We start from the raw sequence: 19432 nt of genomic DNA, 5'->3' as shown, positions 1-19432 counted from the left end.
CATTTGTGGGGTGAGTTTCAAAACAGGGCCTTGGCTACAGAACATAACTTAACCCGAGTGCTCACCAGATTAATCACCGCAAAGCCAGACTCCACATTCCTCCCTTCAATTCCAAGAATCCTTATATTTGTTTCCGAGTAGCCATAACTGACCTTTCTTCTCACCTTTTGGCATTCATCCTGTTTCCTATTTCCATCTACTTACGTTTTGGCCCTTGGTCCCACCACTTCTTGATTTATAAATGCATCTCCTCATACCTAATGTCAGCTCTTGCTGTTGCTTCTGTCTCATGATGATTAAAATCTTCATGAGCAACCACATCTTTGTCCTGCATTAGCAGGGAGTATATTGAGCTATTCAGATCACAGAATAAATCTATTTGAATAGAACCAATACACCATTATTTTGGCCACCATCTTGCAGGTACAAAGTAGGGGCAAGACATTCGTAAGTTCCCAAGCAGCTTGTCTGTAGGAGATGTAGCCCTGGAATCTGACTTTCCTAGATTTAGTCCTGTGAGCTTTCTTATCTACCAGATATTTTCTAACTTTGTAAAGCCCAAAACTCCCTAAGTGACATATTCCACTGAGTCCAAGAATATAAAGCCCATTAAAGAGAACTAAATTAAAATAGGTGCTGATAAACTAGACCCTGTCTGCTAAACCTCCTCCTCTCTTCTTCAGCAGGTCCTGATACAAGACTGCAAACATCTGATTTGAAAACCCCCACTGTGGGAAAAATTCAATTCAAAAAATTCAATTTTGGGAGTGCCACAGCACAGGAGAGGAGGTGGTGGGAACATGGGTATGGGGAGAAATTGCAATTGTAAGTAGAGTGCTCAAGGAAACATCATTGAGAAGGTGACATTTGAGTCATGATTCAAAGCAGGTGAGGGAGAAATCCATGTGGATGTCAGGGGGAAGAAAATTCCTGGTAGAGGGCACAACCATTGCAAACTCTGGAGCATTTCCAGTGAATAGTAAGATGGTGCATTTGGAAATATGAAAGAAAGGCATTTAATCTTCTAGCTATCCAGATCAAATCAGAGAGCCCCGGTGATACCTATAGTGGAAGAAACTGCAACTAAATCACCTTTTGCATCATCTTCATTGAGATACCAACTGCTCCCAGTCCTTACACTGGGCAAAAGACTTAACCAACTCAGCTTTTCTTAAATATGTGTATGTGTGTGTGTTTCTTGATTTATAAATGCATCTCCTCATACCTAATGTCAGCTCTTGCTGTTGCTTCTGTCTCATGATGATTAAAATCTTCATGAGCAACCACATCTTTGTCCTGCATCAGCAGGGAGTATATTGAGCTATTCAGATCACAGAATAAATCTATTTGAATAGAACCAATACACCATTATTTTGGCCACCATCTTGCAGGTACAAAGTAGGGGCAAGACATTCGTAAGTTCCCAAGCAGCTTGTCTGTAGGAGATGTAGCCCTGGAATCTGACTTTCCTAGATTTAGTCCTGTGAGCTTTCTTATCTACCAGATATTTTCTAACTTTGTAAAGCCCAAAACTCCCTAAGTGACATATTCCACTGAGTCCAAGAATATAAAGCCCATTAAAGAGAACTAAATTAAAATAGGTGCTGATAAACTAGACCCTGTCTGCTAAACCTCCTCCTCTCTTCTTCAGCAGGTCCTGATACAAGACTGCAAACATCTGATTTGAAAACCCCCACTGTGGGAAAAATTCAATTCAAAAAATTCAATTTTGGGAGTGCCACAGCACAGGAGAGGAGGTGGTGGGAACATGGGTATGGGGAGAAATTGCAATTGTAAGTAGAGTGCTCAAGGAAACATCATTGAGAAGGTGACATTTGAGTCATGATTCAAAGCAGGTGAGGGAGAAATCCATGTGGATGTCAGGGGGAAGAAAATTCCTGGTAGAGGGCACAACCATTGCAAACTCTGGAGCATTTCCAGTGAAAAGATGGTGCATTTGGAAATATGAAAGAAAGGCATTTAATCTTCTAGCTATCCAGATCAAATCAGAGAGCCCTGGTGATACCTATAGTGGAAGAAACTGCAACTAAATCACCTTTTGCATCATCTTCATTGAGATACCAACTGCTCCCAGTCCTTACACTGGGCAAAAGACTTAACCAACTCAGCTTTTCTTAAATATGTGTATGTGTGTGTGTTTCTGTACAAATTATAGATCTGTTAACAGGAAGCTTGCTAATGGGCTTGTTCTAGGTGTTTTCACTTATTGCTATCATTTTTAAACATGGTGAAATGCTTGGGTACCTATCAAACTGAGAACATAGAGCAACGTGGATTAAAAAAAAAACACATACATACATGTAAACATCACATCTAGGCATATTGCATCCAAAGATGCTGTGTCCATATAGGGTGAGTTATTTGAGAGTCTGAGAAGCTATGTCATTTCTTTGACCAGAGTCAGAGAAGCCTTTTCCAAGAACTGAGTTTAATCAAACTATCCAGTAGCCCACAAAACATTTTGCCACTCCAAACTTCCAATTTTCCTTGACCACCGTGTTCCCTTTCCCATGGGGTATGCTCTGCCCAGAATGCTTTTTCTCTGATCTCCCCTCCTTCATCACCCAAACTACCTGGATAATTCCAGTTCTTCCTCCAAGAACCAGTTCATTTATCACTTCTTCTGAATCAGGCTCTCTTCTCTGTGCTCTGTCAGCATTCTGCTCCTGCCTCTTTTGTAGCAAAAGCTAAATTCTATAGCACTGTTGTATAAATGTTCTCATCTCTGTCTTGTACCAGACTGTGAGCTCCTTGAGGACACATGCTGACAATTGATTCATTTCTGCATCCACAAGCTGAACCCAGTATCTGATGAACAGTAGGCTCTTAAATATAATGTATATCTAACAAATGCACGAATGAGTCATACTGGTTCAATCCTATTATGCAGGTACATGCTGTGTAAACTAAGAGTTTGGACATCCTTGGAGAAAAATTCTATATTAAAAATCAAACTGAAATCTCCTGATATCACCAGTCATTGGGATTATATAAAAAGTGAACCATCCTCAGGTCACACCCAACACAAACTAGATTTGCATGGAACCATTTTTGATTATATTGGTTATAGGTCCTGAAACCTAGAATAACCATTCCCATTGAGATGAGATTTATATACTGGAGAAACAGAGTGCCTTACCAAAGATGCATTTTATCTATTTAATTGCACACATGTTTATTGAGCTGCAGGCACTGTGCTAGACTCGTGAATACTTCAGTAGAAAAAAAAAACAAAACAAGACCTCTGCTTTTATAGAACTTGCATCCATCTGTAGTTAACATAAATAATTCATTGATTTCTTTTTAAACAGAACAGAATAAGGGGGATCAGGAAATGCAAGGGGTTAAGGGACAGGTTTTAGATAGAGTGGTTGACTTAAATTGAGAAAGGTGACTTTTGAACAAAGGAATAGAGATCTTATAAGAAGTCTCAGCTCAGCAGGGTCTTCTATGAACTAGAACCCCCTGGAGCAAGAAGCCCAGATGAGCGACCTAAATAGCCGACCCAACCCAGCAAACACTCCTTGGCACTATTTCTTAAGTTCTCCAAGTACCAGTAGGCTTGCAGAAATGGCATCCATAAAATATTCTAATAGCACAGCCATCTCCAAGATGAATCTGGTCTATGCATTTTAAAGATAGCAAAATGTTTCCATCACCACAGTGCTTTGCAAATATTTTTAAAGATCAAGGAAATTGGCCAATTTGAAAATGTTTAAAATGGAACATTTTTACATCACTTCGTATATGCCTCATGTCTTAACAATACATTTTGTGAAGGCCTCATAAGCAATTCAGTTGTGCCCCCCACTCCCACCCCCTCATAGGATGAATATGCTGGAGAAATGCTGATGGTAAAAGGCCCAGTGCTGATAGCTTCATGACAAGTTCTCTGGAAGTCACTGTGTTTAAGGCAGGTTGTTGTTCCTTTACCTTGTGAGCACCTATCAGACTTTGCCACTTGTAGAAAATTGACTTAGGCAGAGCTATCTTTATTATTACTATTATTTTATTCTTGCCTGAAACTGCCATTTCAAAGTGTGTTCCTTTCTGTATTGAAAAACAAAATAATGAGCTCGTATTTGTATTTCCTGGGAGGCCCCATTCATTTGCATTCACTTACTGTTGAGGCTCCCCAGGTCCCATAATTTGCACATTGCTGCTAGACCCAGACATACAATCCTAGAAGGGGAGAAGTGGTCTCCAAAGCCTTTGCAAGATGCCTATGTTATGCTTATGTTAGCTCAGGGGTCCTAGCGCCTACATCCATATAGCCAGATTTATGTGCGAGACATTTGATATAAAGCAAGCTGGGTCCTTGCTTGTTGTGCTAAATCTGCAATGGAACTGTGCAGAGGCCAAGCACTACAGTGCTCTCTGCTGGGTGAAATCCATCAGACTCCTGACCTGTCAGAACGTTTTTTCTATTGCCATACGTTAAATAACACTAACTTACATTTATATAACACTATCAGATGAAGAGTCTCTTTGTCCCAGACCAAACCAGATTGGTAATAAAAAGTTACTTCATTACAAAATAATATTTCTTTCTCTGGCTCCATCCACTCTGAGTATCCAAACCTCTAGCCTGTCTATCTCTGGGAATCTGCAAGAAAACCTCATAGATATGTTTTGTTTGTTTGTTTGTTTGTTTGTTTGTTTGCTTTGGCTACCAGCTGCTCTCCTCTGTGCTTTTCTGCTCTTTGCCCCTTCCTATGATGATTTATGTCAGCTGCTTAAGTCATCAGAGCATCCAAAACAGACAAGGATAATTTCTGTCCTGGTTATCTCTTGCTTTCTAACAAATGCCCTAAAACTCAGGGACTTAAAACAACCACCATTTTATTTGCCCATGATTATAATTTGTAGGCTGGGCTCATCTGGTCCTGCCAGTTGTCACTCCTGTGATTGCTTTTGGCTGGCAGGTCAGTTGGGAGCTGGGCTCAGCTGGGAAGCTGGCATGGCCGGGCATCTTTGCTTTGTCGCCTCAGAGCCTCTCCCACTCCATGCAGACTCTTCACTTTGTCTTTCCATGAGCTCTCAGAAACAGCATGATGGAAACTTGTTGCATGGAGACCAAGTTCTCAAGAGCACAAAACAGTAGCTTCCAAGCATTTATAAGGCTTAAGCCTGGGACTGGCATAGCATCACTTCCAACACATTCTGTTTTGCTAAAGCAAGTCATAGGCTGAGCCTGATTGCAGAGCAGGGTCAGAACTAGAGGTGGATAAGGTGCTGGTCTTGCCTTCTGTAGCATCTTCTATTCTCCCTCTTAAAGATGACTTAGCCTATGTTTGTAGTTAAGTGTCTTCTCAGTGTGTTTCCAGTATATAGATGGCCAGGTACCCTAAAGCCTGTCATCATTTAGAACTATCCCTCTCTGTTTTAGTCTAAGCTGGTAGTGTCTCCATCAATTGAATTATATTAAAAACTCTGCAGATTTTCTATGAATTGTGTCAGTGTTTACTACATCAGACAAAAGCCACACCCTCACAAATCCTCCAGAAGAGCCATATACTACCTTGGGTTACAGTGATACCATGTTCTTAAGATTCTTAGAGGTCCTGCTGTCTAGTTTAGCCTACAAGACACCATATTAAATCTTTCTGAAGTCTTAATAAAGGATTTACACCTGCATTCTTTTTTAAAAAATATAGATATTTAAATTTATTTATCCATGAGAGACAGACAGAGAGAGAGGCAGAGACACAGGCAGAGGGAGAAGCAGGCTCCATGCAGGAAGCCCGACGTGGGACTCGATCCCAGGACCCCAGGATCACACCCTGGGCCAAAGGCAGCACTAAATCGCTGAGCCACCCAGGCTGCCCTACACCTGCATTCTTGATTTGATCTGACCTCAAGGCCATCTTTTACTGAAGGAACCCTGGATTTGATCCAAGCTCTGAGACCGTTTCTTGCTTTGAGACTCTCTTTCTGACTGGAGAAGCTAGGAGTGAAAAACAGTTCTATTTTCCAAACTAGTAAGTTCATATTTGATTTTATTTTTAGATTCTACACACACAGAGAAAAAAAGGAACAGTTTATTCTTTAGTTCACCTGCCTCTGTTCGTCTATTATCAAACATGGCTAGAAAGAGACGTTGACACTTTGAACATCCAGCCTGGAAATCTCAGCGAGGTGCACAAATTCATTGACTAAATTTTCTATCTTCCAGGTTACCAAAGGTGACAGTGTTGCCAAATGTCTTGTTACTATTATTATGTGAATTACTTTACCTCCAGCCTCCAATTGCAATTTTTCCAGTTTCTTTCTAGCCTTTAATGACAGGCTTCTTTTCCCCTTCGGGTACCTATTTGCCACTCAGTCCCCAAAACCAAATCACATATATTAGATATTTGTTATGGTGTGCCACCATTTTAAGGTACCAATTTCAGTTTTAGGTAATTATTATGACTGCATAACAAAGAGCCCCAAAACATGGTAACTTAAAACAGCACTCTTTTTTTTCCCCCTCATAACTCTGTGGGTCAGGATTCACAGAGTTCAGCTTGTCATTTCCACTATTCCACGTGAGTCTTCTATCCCCTGGGGTCCTTCCCATGGCTCCTCCCTCACTCCATGGATAGACTGGGTTTCCTCAGAGCACGGTGGAATAACCACACTTTTTACATAATAGCTGGTTTCCAAAAGCGAACAGTAGAGATAGAAGTAGAGATAAAAGCTGTATAACTAACTCTTGAGGCTCAGTCACAGAAATTAACCAGAATCGCTTCTACTGCGCTCTATTAGTTAAGCAAGTCACACAAGTCCAGCTCAGATTCAAAGGGAGAGAATGACCCAAGAGCATCCAACATAGTAGATTACAAACACATCACCACAGTCTCCTTATACAATCTTTCTCCTGTCTAATAGGAGAAGTTGGCTTATTTCCTGTCTGATCAGTCTGCCAGTTCCACTATGACTTTTAACATGCTTTAACGTGTTCTAGCTAGTGCCTTGATTAGGAAGTAAATCCTTCTCCTCCCTTGGGTAAAGGTGTCTGTCACATGGGCTACAAAATCTTCTACATCATAAAAGATTCTAAGAGATGCTACTGAATCGTACTCTAATTTTCTTAATTGCAGTTCAGTTTTTTTTGTCTTTTAATCTTCTATCCCCAGGTCTTATAAGTCCATGAGACCTGAGTTTAGTTGACTTGAGCAAAAGAAAATTCATTATTTTAAAAGTTCTTCTATGTCTAATTTTCCATATATCTTTTAATCCACTTCATTGAAGTATATTTTGCATATGATAAACTTCTGTGTGTGCAGTTTGATAAGGTTCAACAAATGTATACATGGAATTAACCACCAATGCAATTAAGATAAAGAATATTTCCAGCACTTTCACACAAAATGTCCCCTCCCCCACCCAGTTCTCTTCCAATCCTTCCCACCTCCCACAATTCCAAGATCCAGGTAACTACTGATCTTTCATACCCCTTATGGACTAGTATTGCCTGTAATAGAATTTCATGTAAATGATACTATACAGAATGTACTTGATGGTGTCTGGATTACTCAACACCATAAGCAGTTGAGATTCTTTCATGTATTGATAGTTAATTTCTTTATATTGTTAAGTAGCATTCCATTATGTGTGTGTGTATATATATATATCCCACATTTTGTTATCTATGCACCTGTCGATGTACATTTAAATGGTTTCCTTTAAAGTTTGTTTTTCTATTGTGAATAAAGTTCCTATGAGTATTCATGTGTAAGTAAGTCTCTTTATGATCATGTTTTCATTTCTCTTGGGTGAGTACCAAGAAGTTAAAGAAATGGGGTGGGAGTAATGGTATAAAGTCTGAGAAACAGGAGTGCTGATGTCTAAGGGAAAGAAAAGATGGATGTCCCAGCTCCAGCAAAGACAGCAAATTTGCCCTTCCTTCTGAATGATGCCCATCAGCATTGGTAAAGACCATCCTTATTCGTTCTGGGAATTCAAATGCTAATCTCTTCTGGAAACATCCTTTTAGACCCAGAAATATTTTAGTAACTCTCTGGTTATCCTTCAGCCCAAATTGATACATAACAATTAACTCAAAAATAGCCCTAGTGAGTTTTTCATTTTAGTTATAAAATCTTCAGCTCTAGGATTTCTGTTTGGTTTCTTTTTAAAATTTCTATCCTTTGTTGATATTTTCTGTTTGTTTATACATGATCCTCCTGGTGTTCTTGAGTTCTTTGTCCATGATTTCCTTTAGCAATTTAAGCAATATTTGAAACAGTTGATCTAAAATCTTCCGTTAGCAAGTCAAATGTCTATGCGTTCCCAAGGATAGTTTCTATAAAATTCTTCTGTGAAGAGACATATTTTCTTGTTTCTTTGCATGCTGTGTACTTTTTTTTTTAGTTAGAAGTAAACATTTTTGAATATTATAGCATGGTAGCTATGGCAAGGAGATGCTCCACTTTGCCCCCGGCTCATTTTCATCACTTGCTGCAGACTCTAGCTGTTTTTCCAATGACTTTACTGACTCTTTATCAAGTATAGTACCTTTATCATGTATGGCCTCAGAAATCCCTGTTAAAGGAATAGATAGTGGTCAGCTAGTTTTTTGACAGATCCTTCCTTGAATGCCAAGCTCCTGCCCCCACAAAAATGGAGAAAGAATGGGAAAACAAAAAAGAAACACAGATAATACTGATGATGATGGCAACAATAACAATGATAATAACTTATTCTAGTCTTTTCACATTGGCTATGTGCTAGAGCACTCTTCCAACACTTAGCCAGGTCACTTACAGCTCTGCCTTAGCCTTCAAGTCTTCCTCACGGTGAACCTTGAGATCAGCCTGGAGGTGAAAGCTTAGGGTTCTCTCATTCATCTTTCTTGAGCATGGAGCCTGCCCTGGCCATATGCCTGGCTCTCTAAATTCTCCAGTATGCACATGTACTTTTTTGGTGACCTAATTTCTGAAAGAATCTTCTTCCAAGCTTTTGTTCCCAGAGTCCCTAGTGTCCTATTGAATGCCTCAGACACAATCTTTTGACACAAGGGACTGTAGTTTGTTTGTTGTCTTTATGATGTTTTTGAGGAAGTGAGTTCCTGAAGAGAGGAAACAAAGGCTAAGCCCTTTAGGCAGTCCCAAGGCAGATGAGAACAGACAAATACAATCTTTTGCAAACAAGGTCTGTTCTGCTCCTTCCAGATCAGGGACTCAGGCAACACACTGAGAAAATGAGCTACTGTCTTTAAGACAACCACCAAGTTGTGGAATGCATAAAGCAAGGGCAAGTAAATATATAACATAGCTTCCTACCATTTTGGTTGCTGTAAACTTTTGAAAACTTTTTTTTTTCCAGATTTCTGACAAAGTTAATTCTGACAATTCTGCTTGAATTTTCTGTTCTGTTGGTTAAATGGGCTGTAGAATTGCCTACCCCCCCATGTTTGCTGACATTATCTCTGTTTTTACATATTTGTTGTTTGTTTCATGGATATCACTGGTAGACACCAAGAAAGAAGCAGAGGCAAAATAGGGAAGGGAATCTCTACTGCATTTCTGTTCTACTTATTGAATTGACTTTGAAACAGAAATTGACTTGGACTTCCACAAACTCAATGGTCAAAGTCAGGTGGAGCTGTCTGAAGGGAGTTGTAACCATGCTGTTTTGAATATCTCTAGTTCCTGATAGAGATATCTATTCTAATTTAAATAACTCCACATTTTCACAATCGGTGTGCCAATCTTAGCAGCAGAAAGGAGACTAAACAATAATTTAGCCCCTGAAATATGGCAATGTTCCCAATTAATTTTTTGTTTTTATTCTCAAATACTTAATTTTGGCAGCATGTGTTCATTATTTATTCATTCAACAAATATAGAATAAATTCCTAATACATATAACACAAAGTTCAAGTATACATCAATGTATACTTTGTTGCTATAGATCAGTGAAAACAAAATTCCTGGCCTCTTGGAAGTCAGGGTTAGGGTTTTTATGGTGGAAGAATAATCAAATAAACAATAAACAAAATAAATGCACATATTATGTTGTATATTAGTTTAAAAGAATAGTAGAGTAGGCTAAGAGGATTTAGGCAGTGCTTCCAATGAGAATGTGTGGTAATTTTAAGAAAATGGTCAGGGTCGGCCTAATTAAGAATTTGAGGAATGCGTTAAAGAAGGTGAGGGAAGAAGTAAGACTGGTTCAGAAAGAGGGTTCAGTGCAAAGGACCCAATATGGAAGCATGGAGGGCATATTTGAGCCACAGTGAAGGATCCAGTGTGGAATGAGTAAAGAGAATAGTAACAAGAAATGGGTCAGAGAGTACTTAAAGGTGAGCTCCGTTGGGGCTCTGTGGATCAATTCAAGGATTTTGCCTCTTACTCAGAGTGATGTAAGAGACCATCTGAATATTTTTAGGAAGAAAGTGACATGATCTGATGTAGATTTTAAAATAACCTTCCTGGCTTCGGAGTTGACAACAAACTGTAGGGTAACAGGGTTATAAACGCACTTTTGTAATCTCTTTCCTGCTAGGATGACCCTGTTTCTTTGTCCTGCTGTACCTATCTGGGGTTTCCAAGGAAGAATTATACACAATGATATGACATTCTCACATTTTGTAACCACATCCTCTAAAGCTTATTAATGAGACTTATTGGTCTGGATCTCAAGACAGTGAACGTGAACATCATTTCATGGTCTATTGTCTACCCAGTCCAGTATGGGCAAGATTCAATGGTCTTTGACTTGAGCCAGGGAGATTCACAGTGTCTCTGCACTTGGATAACACTTTTCATTCTAGTTAAGATTACTTGGGTTGCAAGCAACTGAGTAAAAATAAAGGATTTTTTTTTTTTAAGGTTATAGTCTTATTTCAACAAACCCAAGGGCAAAAAAGAAGCCACGCCTCAAGAGGTGCTGGAAACAAGATTTGGCTAGCCATTGGGAAACAGGTTATGCTCAGGAAAGTGAATAGAGTTGGGCCAATTTGAGCCAAATTATCAGGATCCAATCAATGATGTCCAATTGGACAGTCATGTTGTACAAAGGTAGCCATGGGGGGCCCCCTTGTGGAAGGAGGTGGAGTATTTTTTTAAAAAGATGATTCAAGAATTGTACTGTTTTCCCTTAGACTATATTATATATAGTATATTGTAGAACAATTCATTTCCAGGTTAAAATTTTTTTTTCTGATTTTACTTCAGTGAAAGCCCAATGTATTAGCTCAAGGAACCTGTTAGATCTACAATGTTCAATGCAGTAGCCCCTAGTCACATGCAGCTATTGAACACTTTAAATGAAACTGGTCTAAAATGAGATGTACAATAAGCACAAAATACATATTTGATTTTGAAGGCCAATTAATTACAGACACATAACACAAACCATCTTATTAATATATATCAACTACATGTTGATATATTGCATAAAATAAAACATTGTTAAAATTAATTTTATCTATTTTTATTTTCTTCACTGAAGCTGCTTGAAAATTATAGATTACATATTTAGTTCATGTTCTATTTCTCTTAAAATTTTTTTCTCAGTCTAATTATTTTTAATTAAGTTATAATTGACAAGTAACATTGTATTAGTTTCAAGTATACAGCAAAGCAATTTGATATTTGTATATATTGAGAAATGATCACAACAATAAGCCTAGTTAATATAGCCTGCTTAACATATTATTGTACATATTTAAAATTTTTCTTTTACTTGTGATGAAAATATGTGAAGATTTACTCTCCTAGAAACTTTTCAGTGTGCAATAATTATTATTAACTATACTCACCATGCTGTACATTACTTCCAGTGATTATTTCTATTATAATTGGAAGTTTGTGCCTTTTGACTCCCTTCATCCATTTCATCCACCTCCTATCCCTGCCTCTGGCAACCACCAATCTGTTCTCTATCTATTCTATCTTCTTTTTCTTCTTTTTTTATAGATTCCACATGTAAATGAAATCATATAGCATTTGTCTTTCTCTGTCTGATTTATCTCACTCAGCATAATGCCCCCAAGATCCTTCCATGTTGTCATAAGTGTCAAGATTTCCTTTTTATGGCTGAATAATATTTCTCTGTGTATGTGTGTGTTTGTGTATGCACAGCCATTTTCTTTATCCATTCATCCATCAACAGATACTTTGGTTGCTTCCCTATCTTGGCTATTGTAAATAATGCTGCAATGAACATGGAGATGAACATATCTTTTTGAATTAGTGTTTTTGTTTTTCTTGACTAAATATCTAAAAGTGTAATTGTTGGATCTTAAGGTAGTTTTATTTTTAATTTTTTGAGGAAATGCCATGCTATTTTCCATAGTAGCTGTACCAATTTACATTCCCACCAACAGTGCACAAGGATTCTCTTTTCTTCACATGCTTGCCAACACTGGTTATTTCTTGTCTTTTTGTTAGTAGCCATTCTAACATGTGAGGCAATGTCTCATCATGGTTATGATTTACATTTTCCTCATAAGTAGTGATGTTGAGCCTTTTTCATGTACCTGTTGGCCATCTTAGCTCACATTTTTTTTTTTTTTAGATTTTATTTATTTATTCGTGAGAGACACACAGAGAGAGGCAGAGACATAGGCAGAGGGAGAAGCAGGCTCCCTGCCAGGAGCCTGATGCAAGATTCAATCCCAGGGTCCTGGAATCATGCCCTGAGCCAAAGGCAGACACTCAACCAGTGAGCCACCCAGGTGCCCCGGCTCACCTTCTATTTCTATGTGGCATCTCTGAACTAGATTCATAGTACATTTTGACACTGAATGAACAGCATACAAAATAGGTGCAAATATTTCTGGAAATAGACATTGCATAGCAAATACTGTCAATGCTCCTTCGAGTTCCCCTCAGATACCCTTTATCATTCATCATCTGTGAATCATTCAACTTTCTGTGCTCTTTGCTTCTAACAGACACTACCTCTTTATATAAATTCCTTTTGGCTACCAAGCCATTTCCCTCTAGATGCTTAGGAACTCCCATGCTTCTTGAGCAGTTTATAGCCAATAGCTGACTTTTACATGATTAAGAAAGCCCAGCTCTTGTGCTTTGAGTTTTGACAAACTATGAGGTGCAAACTACATTCCGGAGCTCCCCACAGGATTGGCCTGACCCTAGTCCTTCCTCCCCAATCTTTTACTAGTTTATCTTGGCGACACTACTCTAAAAAATCACCAGCAAGTGAATCCTCATCTCAGACTCTGCTTCTGAGGAACCCAGCCAAAAATACATGGTGATTTTCTTTAAGTGCAGTTGGGCTGATTTTAATAATAAGGTTATGTATGATCCCTGATAAGCCACATTCTCTTCTCTGTTTCAGATAATATTTTGCTTAGAGACATGGAAGGTACAGAAATCTCCAACTGCAGGGTTGTCTTCTATATTTCTGTTTTCAATTGAGAGACAAATAGTCTGAAGGATGATGTCTAATTGTGAAAAGTCTTTTTTTTTAAGATTTTATTTATTTATTAATGAGAGGCACACACACACAGAGGCAGAGACATAGGCAGAGGGAGAAGCAGGCTCCATGCAGGGAGCCCTATGTGGGACTCGATCCCCAGACTCTGGGATCATGCCCTGAATTGAAGGCAGACACTCAACCACTGAGCCACCCAGGCATCCCATGAAATGTCTTTTCTTCGACTACTGGGAAAAGTAAGTTTCTTCCAAAGAAGACCAACTTGATCTGAAAAATCATCTTCTGACTTAGAGATAAAGTGTTTTAGATTGTTCTTTTTCAAACGTCATGTGTAGACATGTGCAAAGCATGCATGGCATGGAATGGGATATCTTTGATTAATTAGATAAATGCCCTGGACTTGCCAGGACTATTTGTCAGATGAAATGTCGATCAATTCTCAACTTCCACTCTGGCCAAACAAAGCAAAGCAACAAAACAATAGCAGCAATAACAAATTAAGTCAAAACATTGTAACAAACAGGCTGGGGTGCCTGAGTAGCTCGATTGGTTAATTGTCTGCCTTCAGCTTGGGTCATGATCCCGAGGTCCTGGGATTGAGCCCCACAATGGTCTCCCTACTCAGTGGGGAGCCTGCTTCTCCCTCTCCCCCCTGCTCATGCTCTCTCTCATTATCTCTCTCTCTTAAATATTTTTTTAAAAAAATGCTAAAATCAGTACAATAAAAATTGAAGATATTGGAAAAGAAAATAACTTTAGTAAAGAAACTGAGAGGCAAAAAATACAGTAAATACAGGGAACCTGGGTGGCTCAGCTGGTTGAGTGACAACAGACTGCTGGTTTTAGATCAGGTCATGATGTCATGGATTGTGAGATGGAGCCTTGCATTGGGCTCCCCGCTCAGCAGGGAGTCTGCTTGAGATTCTCTCTCACCCCCTGCTCCTCCCCACACTTACTAACCTGTGCTTTCTCTCTTTCTCAAATAAATAAATCAATCTTTAAAAAAATACAGTAAATAATAAAAATCCATTTGTTTGCCCATGTTAAAAACATAATGTGATTTGAAATAAAGACAGAAATTTTTATTTGCAGTTAAGGCTGTTCTGTTGTCTTAGTACAAGGAGTGAGCAATGTATTCCTCTTTGGTGTAAATGTATATTTTTCTGTAAGAAAAATCTATCTTATTAATACATCTCCTTTCTCCAATCTTCTCACTGACTAATCCCCTACTTTGCAATTACGGTTACATCAGAGGATCACAGATGTTGGTTAAAAAATATACTCAGAGGCTAATGAGGCAAAATATCAGGAAATGTTTGGAAAGTTACTTCCTTTAATACACAGAGATGACACATAAAAATATAAGAGAAAGTTGAATTTGTTCTGGCTTACAGAAAGCCCAAGGTATTGTAGTGGGAATCAAAGAAGTAGGCAAATATGTTTGCTTGAAAATGAAAAATCCCTTTTTTTTAATAATAGCAAATATTTGCCTTCAGTTAAGAGCAAATCAGTGTCATTCTTCTTGGAAGTAGTGTTGGTTGCATTGAAAAACAAAACCCTGTGACTCTATTCTCTGCCATTCCTCATCTGGGCCGTAGCATGTCATAAGGAAGAAAGGTTTCTAACCAGTGAAGATGTGTTTGTATGAGCATGAGAGGCTGTGCCAGGGTGGGGGGGGGGGGGTTGTGGGGAGTGACAAGCAGAGTAAAACACTTTGAGTATACTGGTAGTTGGGAAAAATATACTCAGTGAAGATACTGGGGGGGCTTCCAAGGGAAAAATATATTTATTTTTCATGAGAAGGTAGTAAATTGATCAATTCACTGGATATAGTTAATAATGCCAGTACACAAATAAACTTATTGAAAATAAGGTGAAAAAAAGGTGTTCAAAGCAGCTTCATTCATATTCATAAACCACCAGGAATAATTTTGCTGGGCTTCCTACAACAGAACTGCTTTCTCTGTTCTCTTCTTGGGTATTTGCCATAATGACAAGTTGACCTTGATTTTTTTTAAATATTTTATTTATTTATTTATTTATTTATTTATTTATTTATTTACTTTGACTGTGCAAGCAGGAAGAGGGGCAGAGGGAACGAATCTCAAGCAGATTCCCTGCTGAGTGTGGAACACAATGTGGGGCTCAATCTCATGACCATCAGATCATGACCTGAGTCAAAATAGAGAGTCAGATGGTGCCAGGGTAGCTCAGTAGTTGAGTGTCTGCCTTTGTCTCAGGTCATGATCATGACCTGAGGGGAGCCTGCTTCTCCCTCTGCCTATGTTTCTGTGTCTCTCATGAATAAATAAATAAGATCTTTAAAAAAAAATCAAGAGTTGGATGCTGAACCAACTGGCCACCCAGGTGCCCAGACTTTGATTATTCTTACATGCTTAATATCAGTGGTCTTATTAGTAATATAATCTCTCTTTACACAGAGACTTTTAAATACAGTGAGGGATAAGCAAGAACATCTATCTTTATTAGTAAAAAATAGTAAGAAATACTTCTCTGTTCATGTTGCCTCAGTGGAAATAAAAATAATATCCAGTAATTTGGTTCTTCAAACCAGTGACTGTTTGAACACTGAATTCCAAAGTTCAGTTTGGTACAAATCTTAATGATAGAATCAGCTCTTCTTTATTATTTTTGTCTACTCGGCTGGTTAACATTGTGTACACATGTCTACCATAAGATTTCTAAATCCTTGTTATTGTGCTAAAAATGGTAGGGATATTCAGCAGAGACATAAAGGCAATATTAGCAATATTAACAGCTATAAGTGAGCTGTTCAATGCAAGCAAATAGTTCATTTATCTAAAGTTTAGTGAAAAAAATAAAAAAATAAAGTTTAGTGAATTTTAAGTGCCTAAACTCAATTTTAATAATTTATGTAGAAATGTTTTGAAAATGCAGACATCTCTTCTGTTTACCTTAGACCAAAGGATTCAGTGGAATTCTACTTTCACTTCATGACTCAGAATTTTCTTTATATATCTTAATTAATGTGCTATCCTAGAAGCCAGGGAAGGGTAGAGGGTTGCAAGCCACTAGACTAATATGTTCAAAGCTCCTGTGCATTTTTCTTTTATGAATTCTTTCTCTCTCTATTTATCTGCCTTATTTCCACCTCTTTCCATTTATTAGCTACCGTGGGTTAGGAAATCAGATCATTGAAGGCAAAGATTATATTTTAGAGACAGATAGATATATAAAGACATTAAAATTCTTATTTCCCTACTGGTTACCTTTTGACACTGAAAAATAAATTAAACTCTAAAATTTCAGTTCCTTCATTTAAAAATGGGCATAATAATTACACTCTCTTTATAGGATTGGTGGAAAGATGAAATAAGGTGTTGTGTGTGAATAGGTACTCCCAGAGGGGTAGGTGTCCTTACTATTCTCATGATTGTTGCCACTTAATCATTATTGGGGTTGTAAAGCTCCTGGGAAGAGGATCTAAGGACAGTGCAAAGAGTAAAGCACTAGCATATCAGAACATGCGTGAATTCAGGACTTCTCTTCCAGCTGCTCAGATAGACCTTAGTTTGGGTCTATGTTTCATTTGTAGATGCTCCTCGAAAGTAATCTCTGGATAAATGAATTGTTTCTGTACTGTGTAAAGGATATTAGGCCCCAATGTTGTGAAAACCACTGTGGTTCTTTGAACTAAAAAAAGAAGTCCTGTCTCAAATACACCACAGCCCTAGAAAAAGATATTTTTAAGGCATGAGTAGAAAATAGCCTAAATCAAGTGACTTTACAACAGTTTCCTTTATTTAGTTACTACAACTTCCTGAGTGTTGGCCTGCCCTCCCTTTGCTTTGACTTCTAGGAACTTTGACCCAGGTAAGTGGAGTCTGTTTTTATGAAACTTGTGTGTGCTTATGTTTTCTTACCCAGGGAGGCACAGTAGGTGAGGGGTGCAGAGAAAAGGAAGCAACCGTTTCTTTAATACAAGTACTATATCTTATGGGTTTTAAATATATTCTCAGAGATCTAGGAGGAGCCTACACAGGGAAAGAACTTAAATACTTGCTCATATGCAGAGAGTCTCATTAAGTGTTTCACAGTCTCTGTGAAGGAATGGTATGCTCATTGCTGTGCTGGAAGTCACGTAACTTCTGGTTTCTATCACAAGTTTGACAGAATGAGTGACCTCATAAAGATACGAAATTCTTTGAAGTTTTCCTCTTCTATGAATTATAGATAACTATGCCTGAATTTAGGTTAGAAATAGAAATGATGTCTCTACTCTTCCACCAGAATGTAAGCCTATAAAGATATGAATTTTTGTGTTTTGTTTACTGCTTTATTCTCAGTGCCCAGAATAGTACGTGACACCTAGAAAATGTTCTATAAATATGTGCTGAATGATTGGGTGATTTAAAAAAAAAAAATGAGGTGGTTAAGCAAAGTCCAAATATTTATGTAATTGATAGTATCATCACTATAATTAAATTATTATTCACTTTACATATTAAATGAATTTTTAAAGGGTCTATATGAAATTGAACAATTGAATATAATTAATTCAATTCAGTTAAGCAGCAACTATATTTGAGTATATGTGGGCCAGGTCCTCTGAAAGGCCACATGAATACAAAAGTGGATAAGATAGTCTCCACCTGTATGATAGCTGTATTAGAGTAAAGCTTACCAAATATTTCTATTTTTCCAGTAGAAAAGTTCTCATGAAGAAAATTCCACAAGTGATTACACTGAACATTTTTGAGGTGGATCGAGCGGCAAACAACATTGAAGCTGCCTGGTTTCTGAAGTTATCATCAACACAGAGGGCATTAGAAGAAAAGGGGGCATGCTTTTCTGATGTCTTTATTTTATAGATGAGGCAACCAAGACCATAGTGATAAAGATTTTTTGAACTTCCCTTTGCTGGCACCATCTTTCCATTTCTTCTCAGCCTGGCAAGCCCCCATTCATTCTTCAAGGCACAGATCAAATATCCCTTTGAGAAGCCAATTTGTAACTCCTCCAGGCTTAGTGGATTGCTTTGCCTGCACTTAATTCTTGCCTCTACTATAGCAAGCAGAAGAATCATCTCAAATTTTGCTGACCATAAGAATCACCTAGGATGCTTCTTAAAAACCCTGATCCATGGGCCTCATTTTGGTACATGTGGATCAGAGGTTCTGATTCTCCATATACACCATCTGAGAGTCTGTGTGTATCTCTCTCTTTTTAATATTTATTTATTTGACACAGAGAAAGAGAGAATAAGCAAAGGGGAGGGGCAGAGGGAGAGGGAGAATGTTAAGCAGACTCCCTGGCGAGTGTGAAGCCCAGTATGGGGCTTGATCTCACCACACTGAGATCACGATCTGAGCCCAAATCAAGAGTTGGATGCTTAACCAACTGAGTCACCCAGGTGCCCTGAGAGTCTGTGCCTTAAAAAAGAATCTGAGGGGACTGTCATGACAGGGGCCGTGAAAAGCACTAAATTAAACCCGTATTCAGTTAGAATGCTTTTGGCTGCAAGTAAGTGAACATTTAGCTGGGGCTGGCTTAAGCAATAAAGTCATTTATTAACTCATATAACATGAAGTCCAAATGCAGAGCAAGATTCAATGAGTTGCTTAATTATGTTGTTTGGGGCAGTTTCTCTCTCTCTTTCTCTCTCTGTCTCTCTCTCTCTCCTCTGCCATAAGCAGCTTTAACATCATTTTTAGTCTAGCATCATCTTTTCACTTATGGGTATTACATGTTCTTTTAAGATCAGCCAAACTCTTTCTAGGGAAAGAGTTTCATTTTGGGTTTCTTTTTTTTCTTTTGGTTTCTTTTTTTCCTACTAGAAATCTCTAGAAAGTCACTTCTAGTGTTTTAATACCCCACGTTGGCTGAGACCCACATCCATCCCTGAATCCATCAATAATAACGGAGTGGTGGGGATAAGTTTAGCATAACTGACTAGGAATAATCAGCAGTGGGAAACAGCCATAAAATGCTTCAGGAATCTGTAAAGAGTGTATTTGCACAAAACATCTGGTCT

At 38.3% G+C, this 19432-nt stretch overlaps 1 long non-coding RNA gene across 20 annotated transcripts in view; it reads left to right on the top strand.

Annotated features, from left to right (window-relative positions):
* The window catches only part of LOC144297418 (uncharacterized), a 187931-nt gene extending 169619 nt beyond the window's left edge, over positions 1-18312 (top strand). For 12 of the 20 annotated variants that reach the window (XR_013364488.1, XR_013364489.1, XR_013364490.1 and 9 more), the window contains 2 exons: positions 17206-17271; positions 18104-18312. This is a non-coding gene — a long non-coding RNA (uncharacterized LOC144297418). Of the gene's footprint in view, positions 1-17191; positions 17272-18103 lie in introns of all 20 variants that reach the window. The other 8 variants (XR_013364465.1, XR_013364464.1, XR_013364481.1 and 5 more) reach the window with 4 other exon arrangements.
* Positions 18313-19432: the final 1120 nt, after the last annotated feature.

This window comes from Canis aureus, chromosome 2 (genome assembly GCF_053574225.1).
Source record: "Canis aureus isolate CA01 chromosome 2, VMU_Caureus_v.1.0, whole genome shotgun sequence".
In the NCBI taxonomy this organism is placed as follows: Eukaryota; Metazoa; Chordata; class Mammalia; order Carnivora; family Canidae; genus Canis; species Canis aureus.
The sequence above is the reverse complement of the archived record's forward strand: the minus strand, read 5'-3'. Positions and strand labels throughout refer to the sequence as shown.